Here is an 11,083-nt window from a genome sequence, read left to right as displayed (position 1 = left end):
GCTTACAGCTGAGCTCCTGACAGCCCCTTCTCATACGTGCACTTTTGTCTTTGAACAATCATCTTCTCTAAAAATCATCTGTTTTCCCTCTGCTTTATCTTTTTCTTCCTATTGGTTGTCTCTACCTTACTACATTTCATGTACAACATTACATTATGTTATGTTACCATGATCTCTTCTCCAGAAAAATAAGGAACGGCAGCACAAGAACTTAGTTTTTTCCCCGCTGCTGTATTTCCAGCACCTGGAACAGTCCTTGGCACTCAGTAAGAATTCAGTATCTGTTGAGTGAACAAATGGATTATTACAAAAATTTTTCAGCATTGTTATTTTTATCCTCATTGAATAGACAGCAAAACTAAAGACTGGAAAAATAGGCCAAGTCATAGAACAGGTGGTAGATCTGGATTAGAATTCAGTGTTCTGACTCTGAAAATTGCTGTTTCTGGAAAAGCAGAAAGTGAAATGAAGGGTCTGGTGCTCGGGCTGGGGACAGGGACTAGGGATGACGCAGTGGGCAGATGATTTTGCTAGGTGTCTCTTTAGCATGTATCTGAGTCACTTTTTTTTTTTTTTTGAGACGGAGTTTCACTCTTGTTACCCAGGATGGAGTGCAATGGCGCGATCTCGGCTCACCGCAACCTCTGCCTCCCGGGTTCAGGCAATTCTCCTGCCTCAGCCTCCTGAGTAGCTGGGATTACAGGCACGCACCACCATGCCCAGCTACTGTTTTGTATTTTTAGTAGAGACGGGGTTTCACCATGTTGACCAGGATGGTCTCGATCTCTTGACCTTGTGATCCACCCGCCTAGGCCTCCCAAAGTGCTGGGATTACAGGCTTGAGCCACCGCACCCGGCCTCTGAGTCACTTTTATTAGAGGTTGGCCTGGCTGCTTTTTGTTTCTAATTACGTCATATGCTAGCAGCATATGTATGGTGACCCTTGACTGCAAAATAGAACTAGGTTAACCCCTTAGTCTGGGGTCATCCACCCTACCAACTCCCCTTTCTGAATTTGTTTGCTGAGCTTCTAGATTGGGGACTTTCGTTAACTATTTCACTCTCACAATCGGCTAGAAAATAAAAATATCAGCATATACATGTGTAATATTGTGCTGACCTAGAGCCAGAACCTGAGCAACGCCATTTTATAAGATAAAGCTGTGTTTGGCTTCTGTAAATAAAGCTGCTAGCTTGCTCTGAAAAATGCCCACTATGTAAAGCTGCTTAAACTTTGCTTATCAGTAACTGCTGTCTGTGGCCCTAATGTGACAGGCAAGCAGTCCTAACCCACGCCATCTTGGCTCCTGCGACTTGTAATAAGTAACTAAGATCTGTGACTTCCACCAGTATCCAGACAATATGTAAACTAACTTCTGTAAGCCACTTAGGTAACAATCGAAGTGACAACATGTCCTCTAGTCCTTGGAATGTCCAGAGACCCCCACCCTCACCTCTGCCCAGGAGGTGATTTACAGAATCCACTAGCCCTCGGAATGTCTGAAGCCTTTTCATCCGCATCCCCGCTCCTCACCCCCACTCCCAAGGTGGTTTTTCGGGTATAAAAAGTCTTGGCACCCTCCTTTCGATGCCACAGGTTGGAGAGACGTGAGTCCTCTGTGGTCGCTGGCATAATAAATGACCCCGCAATCTGGCATACTTTTGTTTTGGTGCTAATTTTCTATGCTCGGTCCAGTATAACACATGCTTGTTTTTATTACATAGAATTCATCAAATAATGATTTATTTATGTACTTACTTGTACGTGATGTCACTGGAAAGAGCAACACAATAAAAATGCAATTCATTGCACATATTAACCAAAGAAGTGAGGATAGAAGAAAAATGTCCTTTTGAAACCATTTGAAACAAAAAGTGTAGGTAATACTCTATGAAGATACTTTTCTAAAATCTGTTGAGATTTTTAAAAAAGCATACATATTTTTGTAAATATGTTATAGCCACGGAATGTAAACTGTGGATTTGTACAGTTTGTATTCTGCAGTTCATGGGGACATGTGTCATAAAATTTTATTTCAATTTGTTACTATGTATAGCCCCAAAGTACTGAGAAAAGTAAGTCTGGCAAGATGAAACAGGTCTGTTCTAGATTGCGTACTTAACTTGCTGATACCTTGCCTCAAACAGAAAATCAATATATAGGAGAATCATACCAGGGAATAGTTTTTTTTTTTTTCTTTTTCTCTGCCCATGTTAATAAATAGGTAATTTGTGGCCGGGAGTGGTGGCTCACGCCTGTAATCCAAGCACTTTGAAGGCCAAGGTGGGCAGATCACCTGAGGTCGGGAGTTCAAGACCAGCCTGACCAACATGGTGAAACCCCGTCTTTATTAAAAAAAATAAATAAATAAAATTTAAAAAACAGGTAATTTGTGACTTAAGGGACCTCAAAGGCCTTGGACTCCCCCATGCTTATTGTTTTGGAAATTGCATTTCCAATTTCTCATTGCTTTTGCCAATATAGCAACTCAAAATTTGCATTAGATTACATTGTAAACTGTGTGTGAGGTGTGTGTGTGTGTTTGTGGGTGTTTTTTTAGGAGTCAGTGTTCGAAATCTATGGTCTTAGCTGAAAGCCAGCCATTGTTCCCATTTAGTCATATTGCAAAGTCCTTTCCCTTAAATCACAAAGTAAATAGAAAAAAAAAAAAAACAAAATGCAAAAATGAAACAGTTGGCATGATGTACTCACTTTTCCTTCAGGTGACAGAGCAGGGGGCCCCCTCCCATGCTTCATCTGGGCAGGGGATATGCACAGAGCAGGGGGCCCCCTCCCATGCTTCATCTGGGCAGGGGATATGCACAGAGCAGGGGGCCCCCTCCCATGCTTCATCTGGGCTGGGAGTATGCACATGTCAGAAGGGCCAGATGGGACTGTGAAGGGTGATCCCCCCAACAACACCAGCCGTGGCTACTGGTGTCTGGCTGAGTGTTGTCATTCTAGAATTTTGGCTTGGTATTTACAGTCATAGGTTTATAAAAGTTAGAAATCTCTATTTCCATTGAAATCTCATGATTTTCCACTATAACAACTAATCATAATTTTTAAACATACAAACTGATGACAAAACACAATATCCCAGCCATGAAGTATAATCCAACAAGAGTTCAACGTTTGACATGTTGGCCCAGGTGCTGAACAGTCATCCCAAGAAGGAGCCATGAGAAGCAGCCAACTTCCTCACCCTTGAAGGGTCAGCTTCTAATCTGTTTGTGATAGGAAGATGCTCTCATACCTGCTTTGAGGTGTTTCCGGCTCTTTATTTTCTAACTCTATCTTTATTTGTCAAGGAACCACTGTCCAGAGCTGCTGGCTGTCAGCCACCTTGAGAGGATGCTGCAGGGTCTGTGAGGCCACTGCCCCTCACTTTCTCTTCTTTGACTTTCCTCATTGTTCCCACCCAGGTACAAGGCACCCAATTGTACTGGAGAGAGGTGATGGGCTAAAGGGATTAGAATTTAGAAAGATTTTGTTATTTTTATGAACTATACATTTACATACATGTTTTTATAAAGTAAATATTTGTATGAATGCCTTCATAGTTTAAAGAGCAAACACGAGATGGTGAAATGTGCCATGGAATGGCCCTGCTGTTTCGTCTGCTGTATTCTCAGTGGGTCCCCTCATCCAGAGCTCGATGTGACTCCCGCTCCCTGAAGCCTCTCCTTTCTCCCATAGACCCCATTTCCCCTGCTCCTACCCCTCCCTCAGCAAGCAAAAGGAGGTGAGAATCCAGCTGTGGATTTCCCCATGTCTGGGTCATTCTGACAAGATCGCATTCAGGGGCCCCTGTGAGGAGAGGAAGAAACGAGAAACTAGATTAGAGTTGTGCTTGGTGGGGAGTGGGAAGGGAAGGCCTATCAGCAGAATGCTTCCAAGTGGGCTTCAGCAACACAGTTCTGTCAGTGCAAACCTCCCGGGAGGCTTCAACGATCCAGTTCAGGTTCCTTTGAAGATGCATCTCTTTATTCTTCAGGTCACCCAGGAGGTACACATCAATTAAACAACATGCCCACATCTAAAGACAAGCAGTGCTTCTCAGCAGGAAGTCTGGACTAATCCACTGAAAGCAGCAAAAGCTTTTCCTAATTGGGATGAAATTTGCCCTGGCCGGCCTCCTCACAGTGAGGATGAACTCCCTTACTCAGAGCAGGGCTCATTCACCTTGGTTCTTCTGCCAGCCTTCCATTCCCTACAGGTCTATTAGAGAATAAAAAAAGGGATTCATTAAAAGTATCCTACCTATTACCCATTTACTGTCTATCACTTTGTGGGAAAAATCCCAGAAGACTTTTTCAAATCATTTCATTTTCTACCCGGGCGAAATTCTTGGTAAAGGGTTTTCTGTAATGTTTGTACACAAAGAGGTCATTTCTAAGTAAGCCCTCAGGTTGTAGATGTTCTGGGTAGGTGGTTTATGAGTTATTCACTCGAAAAAGCTGTATACTAGTTCCCTATCAAAATAGTATCTAGGGGAACAAAATCAAGATTCTGAGTGGGAAACGTTGGCATTTTCATATGCTTTCCTGCTTTTTTTCTATCAGTTTCAGGGGCTGAATTTTTCAGCATTAGTAAAGCAATAATTTGTGGGATGCTGTTAGTATAATTTTTATTTGGAATTGAGATTAAAATGGACTATATCACATATAGCTGTATTTTGCAGCAGTAATGAAAATGTAGAACACCATTTCTTTTCACAAATCAATTATTCTGTCTTTGCAGTCCATGGGAATTATTACTGAATAGGCCTTTCGTTTTCCAGTTTTGGATTTTATATGCTTAGAAGAGTATTTTCAGTTAAAAAAAAAAAAGTTTTCCTTTTTACAAATCTTAAAGAGCTCACTCTCTGAGATAACTGAGAAAAAGGTGGCATTTTCATTGACAGAGCAAGCATTATGACATTGTGACTAAAGTAGCTATGACTCAGCATCTCAATAACTTTTTACAGATGTGTTATATATACTATGGCTGGCACAGTAGAAAAATATATTTACCTAGGGTCAGAAAGATGAATCTATGTTTCGGTTCTGTCCTTGTTGGCTGGAGGAACTTGAATAATTCACTTGGTATTGTAGGAATTGTTCCCAGGACACAGATTCTAAGACAGATGTTGGTGTTCAGGTGTTTATTAGGGAGCACTTTGGGATGAGCAGCTGTGGAAGGGAGAGGAATGAAGGAGGATTGGGCAGAGGAGCAGTTGAGCTGAGATGTACCTGATAGTCTCCACTACCCCACTGCAGCTCTGGAGCTAGAATGTGCCTGCAGATTTCTCCTTTGTTGGATTTTTATACCTCTTACTCAGTCACTGGGTGCAGGATACAAACTGGGAGGGTGTGACCTCAGGAAGGCAACTTTTTGCACCTTAGTCTGTCTCTCTATCTCTCTCTTTCTTTGTTTCTTTCCTTCTTTCCTCCTTCCTCCCTCCTTCCCTCCCTCCCTTCCTTTCCTTTTCCATCCTTTCCTTTCTTTCCTTCCTTCCCTTCCTTCCTTTCTTCCCTTTCTTCCTCCACCCCTCAATCCCTTCCTTCCTTCCTCTCTTTCTTCTCTTTTCCTTTCTCTTTCTTTCTTTCTTTCATTTTGAGACAGGGTCTCCCTCTGCCACCCAGGCTGGAGTACAGTCATACAATCTCAGCTCAATGCAACCTCCACCTTCTGGGTTCAAGTGATTCTCATGCCTCAGCCTCCTGAGTAGCTGGGATTACAGGTGCCCACATCTGGTAATTTATTTATTTATTTATATTATTTATTTATTTATTTATTTTAAAGATGAGGTTTCACCATGTTGGTCAGGCTCGTCTTGAACTCCTGACCTCAGGTGATCCACCCGCCTTGGCCTCCAAAGTGCTTGGATTACAGGTGTGAGCCACCATGCCCAGCCTATAATTTTTGTTTTTTTTTTTTTTTTTTTTTTTGAGACGGAGTTTCGCTCTTGCTACCCAGGCTGGAGTGCAATGGCGCGATCTCGGCTCACCGCAACCTCCGTCTCCTGGGTTCAGGCAATTCTCCTGCCTCAGCCTCCTGAGTCGCTGGGATTACAGGCACACGCCACCATGCCCAGCTAATTTTTTGTATTTTTAGTAGAGACGGGGTTTCACCATGTTGACCAGGATGGTCTTGATCTCTTGACCTCGTGATCCACCCGCCTCGGCCTCCCAAAGTGCTGGGATTACAGGCTTGAGCCACCGCGCCCGGCCCTAATTTTTGTATTTTTAATAGACACGGGGTTTCACCATGTTGGTCAGTCTGGCCTCGAACTCCTGACCTCAAGTGATTCACCCGCCTCGGCCTCCCAAAGTGCTGGGATTACAGGCGTCAGCCACCATGCCTGGTCTGCACATGAGGCTAATTTCTGAAGAGACCCACAGCTGAACATTGCTTATTGACAAGTTACCTCTGAAGCTGGGGTGAGTCCTTTTTTCACAGTGGACCCAGGTGGGGAAATATCTATCCATCCCACTTGACTTCTGTGAGCTTCAGTTTTCTTATAAATACTGTATGAAGATGGAATGCAATGCCTGTGATACACATAGCCTAGTGCTTAGAACTTCATTAACTCACAAAACACACTGTGATTATTATTACTCAAAAGGTAGCAGTTGCGACAGGTAGTTTCACAGTGTCTGTTCAGACAGAAATACAGATGCTTTCAGCATAATATTATTCATAAGTGCTTAGAGAACTTACAGCTGTAACAACTTCTTGAATACCTAGTACTCTGTTTGCTTGCTTGGAGAGAAAAGTCCAAGGTATTTTTGTGGCAAATTAGGAAGGCAGGATTGTATAAAGATACAAAGATACAGGGATGTCTCACAGAACTCTCAGACAGGAATCCAGATGGATGCTAGGAACAATTGACATAGGAAGACATAACAGTTTATTCCACATGTTTATCTCTGCTTTCTAAAAGCAGCAGCAGCACTGAAACACATTTACGTTTGCTTTTTCTCCTTTCTTGTTCTGCAGATCACCTTCCTTCACTTCTTTGGTCTCCCATGGCAGAAAATACTGTAGTGACAGTGTCCAAGCTTTACATATTAGATCCAGCATCGAAGCAGTTCTGAAATCCCTGGAGGGCTCTGACTGGTTTGACTTAGGTCAGGTGTCCAGCCCTCAATCAATCAAAGGTGGCCCGGGTTGCATTTTCCTGTGGCTCTTTCTGCTTCATACATTGTATGATTAGGAGGTGCAAGGGAGCAGTGGAGTTTCAAGACAATGCCAAAAAGGTACAGAGCAGATAAAACAGCAGGCAGCCACATGCTTGGAAAGCCAGGGAAAATGCTTTTCTTAGATGTTATCTTAGAGAACAAAGATAATGTGGATCACTAAGAAAAGTTGATTATGGATTAGAGGGTAACAGGATTTATATCTGCTGGCAAAAGTGCTTCATAAACTCTAAAATAGCATTGCTGTCTCAAAAGATACAACATTTCTGCCAGCTCAACAATATAAATTATATTTATATTGGATTTTTGGAGTTAAGTGGAGCTTCTAAAAACTATTTTCTAAAACTGCATAGCTGTTCTCAGCTCTCTGTTACATTTTCTGATCTAATGCCAATATAATAGTCCTAATGTCTTTGCAATTGTCAAAAATAAAAGAGATGAATGAAATAGTTTTGAAAATGTGTTTCCTCATATCCAATATCCAATTCACTGATGTGGGTGAATTTTCTCTCTCTGATGAGCAGCATGCTCCAGCATGGGAGTCAGGCACACTTGGGTTTGAATTCTTTTTTTTTTTTGAGACGGAGTTTCACTCTTGTTACCCAGGCTGGAGTGCAATGGCGCGATCTCGGCTCACCGCAACCTCCGCCTCCTGGGTTCAGGCAATTCTCCTGCCTCAGCCTCCTGAGTAGCTGGGATTACAGGCACACACCACCATGCCCAGCTAATTTTTTGTATTTTTAGTAGAGACAGGGTTTCACCGTGTTGACCAGGATGGTCTCGATCTCTTGACCTCGTGATCCACCCGCCTCGGCCTCCCAAAGTGCTGGGATTACAGGCTTGAGCCACCGCGCCCGGCCTGGGTTTGAATTCTGACTCATCTCCTGACTATCTCTCTCATCTTGAGCAAGTGACTCTCACTCTTCAATGAGTAAATGTTCTTGCATCCTTAAAAGCTGCAGCATCTTCTTTCTCTTCAGTGAAACCTCTCACCATCTACTTGCCTGAAAGCCAGCTCGTTTATAAGAACATTTCCCCTGAGGACTTCTCAAGATTGGCTGTGTCCTTTTTCTCATATCCCACTTGCCTTCAATGTTGTCCCCTCCCCAAGTTCTCATTCCCAACTGTCATTGTCAGATACTAGGTATCCCTTTTCCCTTGAAACAAACAAACAAACAAATAAGTTGAATTTAAAAAATAAAAAAGTGCCTCCTTAGTGAGACTTACACATTTATTTGTATAAGCTGCTTCTCAGATTTAACAATCAAAATTCTGTGGACATACCTTTATTCATTGATCCTTTTGACATCAATCTAGGTGTCCTCAGATGGCAGTCTTCTTTTTTTTTTTTTTGAGACGGAGTTTCACTCTTGTTACCCAGGCTGGAGTGCAATGGCGCGATCTCGGCTCACCGCAACCTCCGCCTCCTGGGTTCAGGCAATTCTCCTGCCTCAGCCTCCTGAGTAGCTGGGATTACAGGCACGCGCCACCATGCCCAGCTAATGTTTTGTATATTTAGTAGAGACGGGGTTTCACCATGTTGATCAGGATGGTCTCGATCTCTTGACCTCGTGATCCACCCGCCTCGGCCTCCCAAAGTGCTGGGATTACAGGCGTGAGCCACCGCGCCCGGCCGGCAGTCTTCTTTTCCCACCCAAACTCTTTCCATTATCTCATATGACTTCAGAAACTATGAAGATGCATACACATTTTAGCCTCTCCATTCCTAGACCACCTCATTTTCAATTTCCTCTTTACAACCGTACTGTAAACACCCATCTCCAATAGTCAAGTCTTGGGCGGTGTCATCACTAGAAATGGTGCCATGTCTGAAAATCTGAATTAAAACCATTAAAAATCTATTATTGAACCATTAAAAAATTATCTCTGAAATACTGACTTAAAACCATTTAAAAACCAGGATTTTAAAACCATTAAAATCATGGCTTCCTATCATTTCGGTTCACATGTTGAGTACTGTTGCAGCAACAATTTTTCAACCTCATTATGAATTCTAATCCATTAACCCCACAATGTTCTATGTTCTAGCCCCCTGCCCCTTGTTATTATTCGTTGTCTGGCTTACTTTCTATAATTCTCTATTGTGATCACCCTTTTGCAAATATCATCACCTCTGTTGACTCCCTCTACCTTTTCCCCCACCTACCCAAAAAACTCTAATCTTGAATGCACTCAAACACATATTCCATTACCTGTATTCAAGCAGCAGACGATTGCTGGAGAAAATCTTCCAATCATCTCGGTAGTATTAAAAATTCGTGTTCACCTGCACCATTTGGGATCTCACTCTTACACCCCTAGGTTTTCGTATATGCAAATCCTTCCTACTTTCTCCAAATCTCCAATCCTTCTCCCCACTACTCTTAAGAAGTAGCAATATTCTTTTTTTTTTTGAGACGGAGTTTCACTCTTGTTACCCAGGCTGGAGTGCAATGGCGCGATCTCGGCTCACCGCAACCTCCGCCTCCTGGGTTCAGGCAATTCTCCTGCCTCAGCTTTCTGAGTAGCTGGGATTACAGGCACACGCCACCATGCCCAGCTGAATTTTTGTATTTTTTAGTAGAGACGGGGTTTCACCATGTTGACCAGGATGGTCTTGATCTGTTGACCTCGTGATCCACCCGCCTCAGCCTCCCAAAGTGCTGGGATTACAGGCGTGAGCCACCGCGCCTGGCTATAGCCAAACTTTTAAAGTCAGTTGTTGACACTTGCTTTTTCCATTTCCTCTGATTTCATTCATTCTTCAACCCATATTTTCACATTACCAAAGCAAAGGGTGACTTTCAGTCCTCCTGTTGTTTGGTCTCTTAGCATCCAAGCCCACCATCAGTTTTCCTACCGCTTAAGCTTTCTTGCCAAACCTATCTTGTTCTTCCATGGTGTCCTCCTTCTCTAATCACAAATATTTGACAATTTTTTTGTCCTCAAAGTTTTAACATCCAGCAATTGAGCAAAACTTGACTTTTTTTTCCTTCTCAAAATCTAACTCTGTTTTTTTCCCTTCCCTGCAATGATCTCTACTCAGTCAATGAGTACCCGTTCTTGGTTTCCTGATAGCTACAGTGAGGCCAATGGGTACTACTCGGTCTTCATTTTTCTTGCCTTCTCAGCAGCATTGCTGCTCCTACCGCCAACCTCACCTCATGCTGGCCATTCACTGAAATATCCTCCTAACTGATCTGCTTCACTTAGATATCTATGTTCCACTACATTTTAATTTCCACTGTCATTCCAACTTCCCAATCCATGATTTGTACGTAGTACAGCTTTTCAGCTCCTTCTCCAATTCATCTTCCTCTCTTAGCCACATGCTCAAAAAATAATTAGTTGCTTATTTTGTTTACAAAAAATATCTCTTTGCCGACAATCAAATTCTATCTAATAAAGCTCTTATTCACTCATAGAATTTCTTCTCCTGTATCTTTTCACATATTTATTCTAACCACATTTCACAATCCACAGCTACCTAAGAGCAACATGCACATCCTATTTCTGCACATCATATTTTCTCTCTGATATGCCTTTTTTCCCTCTCTTTTGCAGAATAAGGCCTGTACTATTACTCTCCTGTGTTATGGTGATGAGAAAAACCCCATAAATGTGATATTTCATTATCAAACTGTATGCATGTTTATGTTACGGTAGAAACTGTGTGTTAAGGGTGGATAGTTAATGAATTAATAGAAAAATAAGGCTGAAGTGAAGAATTATAGATGAACACACACATACACCTTAAACATTTTATTTTAATTTTATATATAGAAAGTTATTACATTTCTGGGAGGCATAGCCACAGCCATTACTTAGATTAAGCAGATTATAGTTCCCCATCATCTTTTCGTAGTGGCTTAGGATTCTCTATGATGCAACTAAATTC

This window comes from Sapajus apella, unplaced genomic scaffold (genome assembly GCF_009761245.1).
Source record: "Sapajus apella isolate SASKATOON/1434 unplaced genomic scaffold, GSC_monkey_1.0 scaffold257, whole genome shotgun sequence".
Classification (NCBI taxonomy): Eukaryota; Metazoa; Chordata; class Mammalia; order Primates; family Cebidae; genus Sapajus; species Sapajus apella.
Note: the sequence above shows the minus strand (reverse complement) of the source record.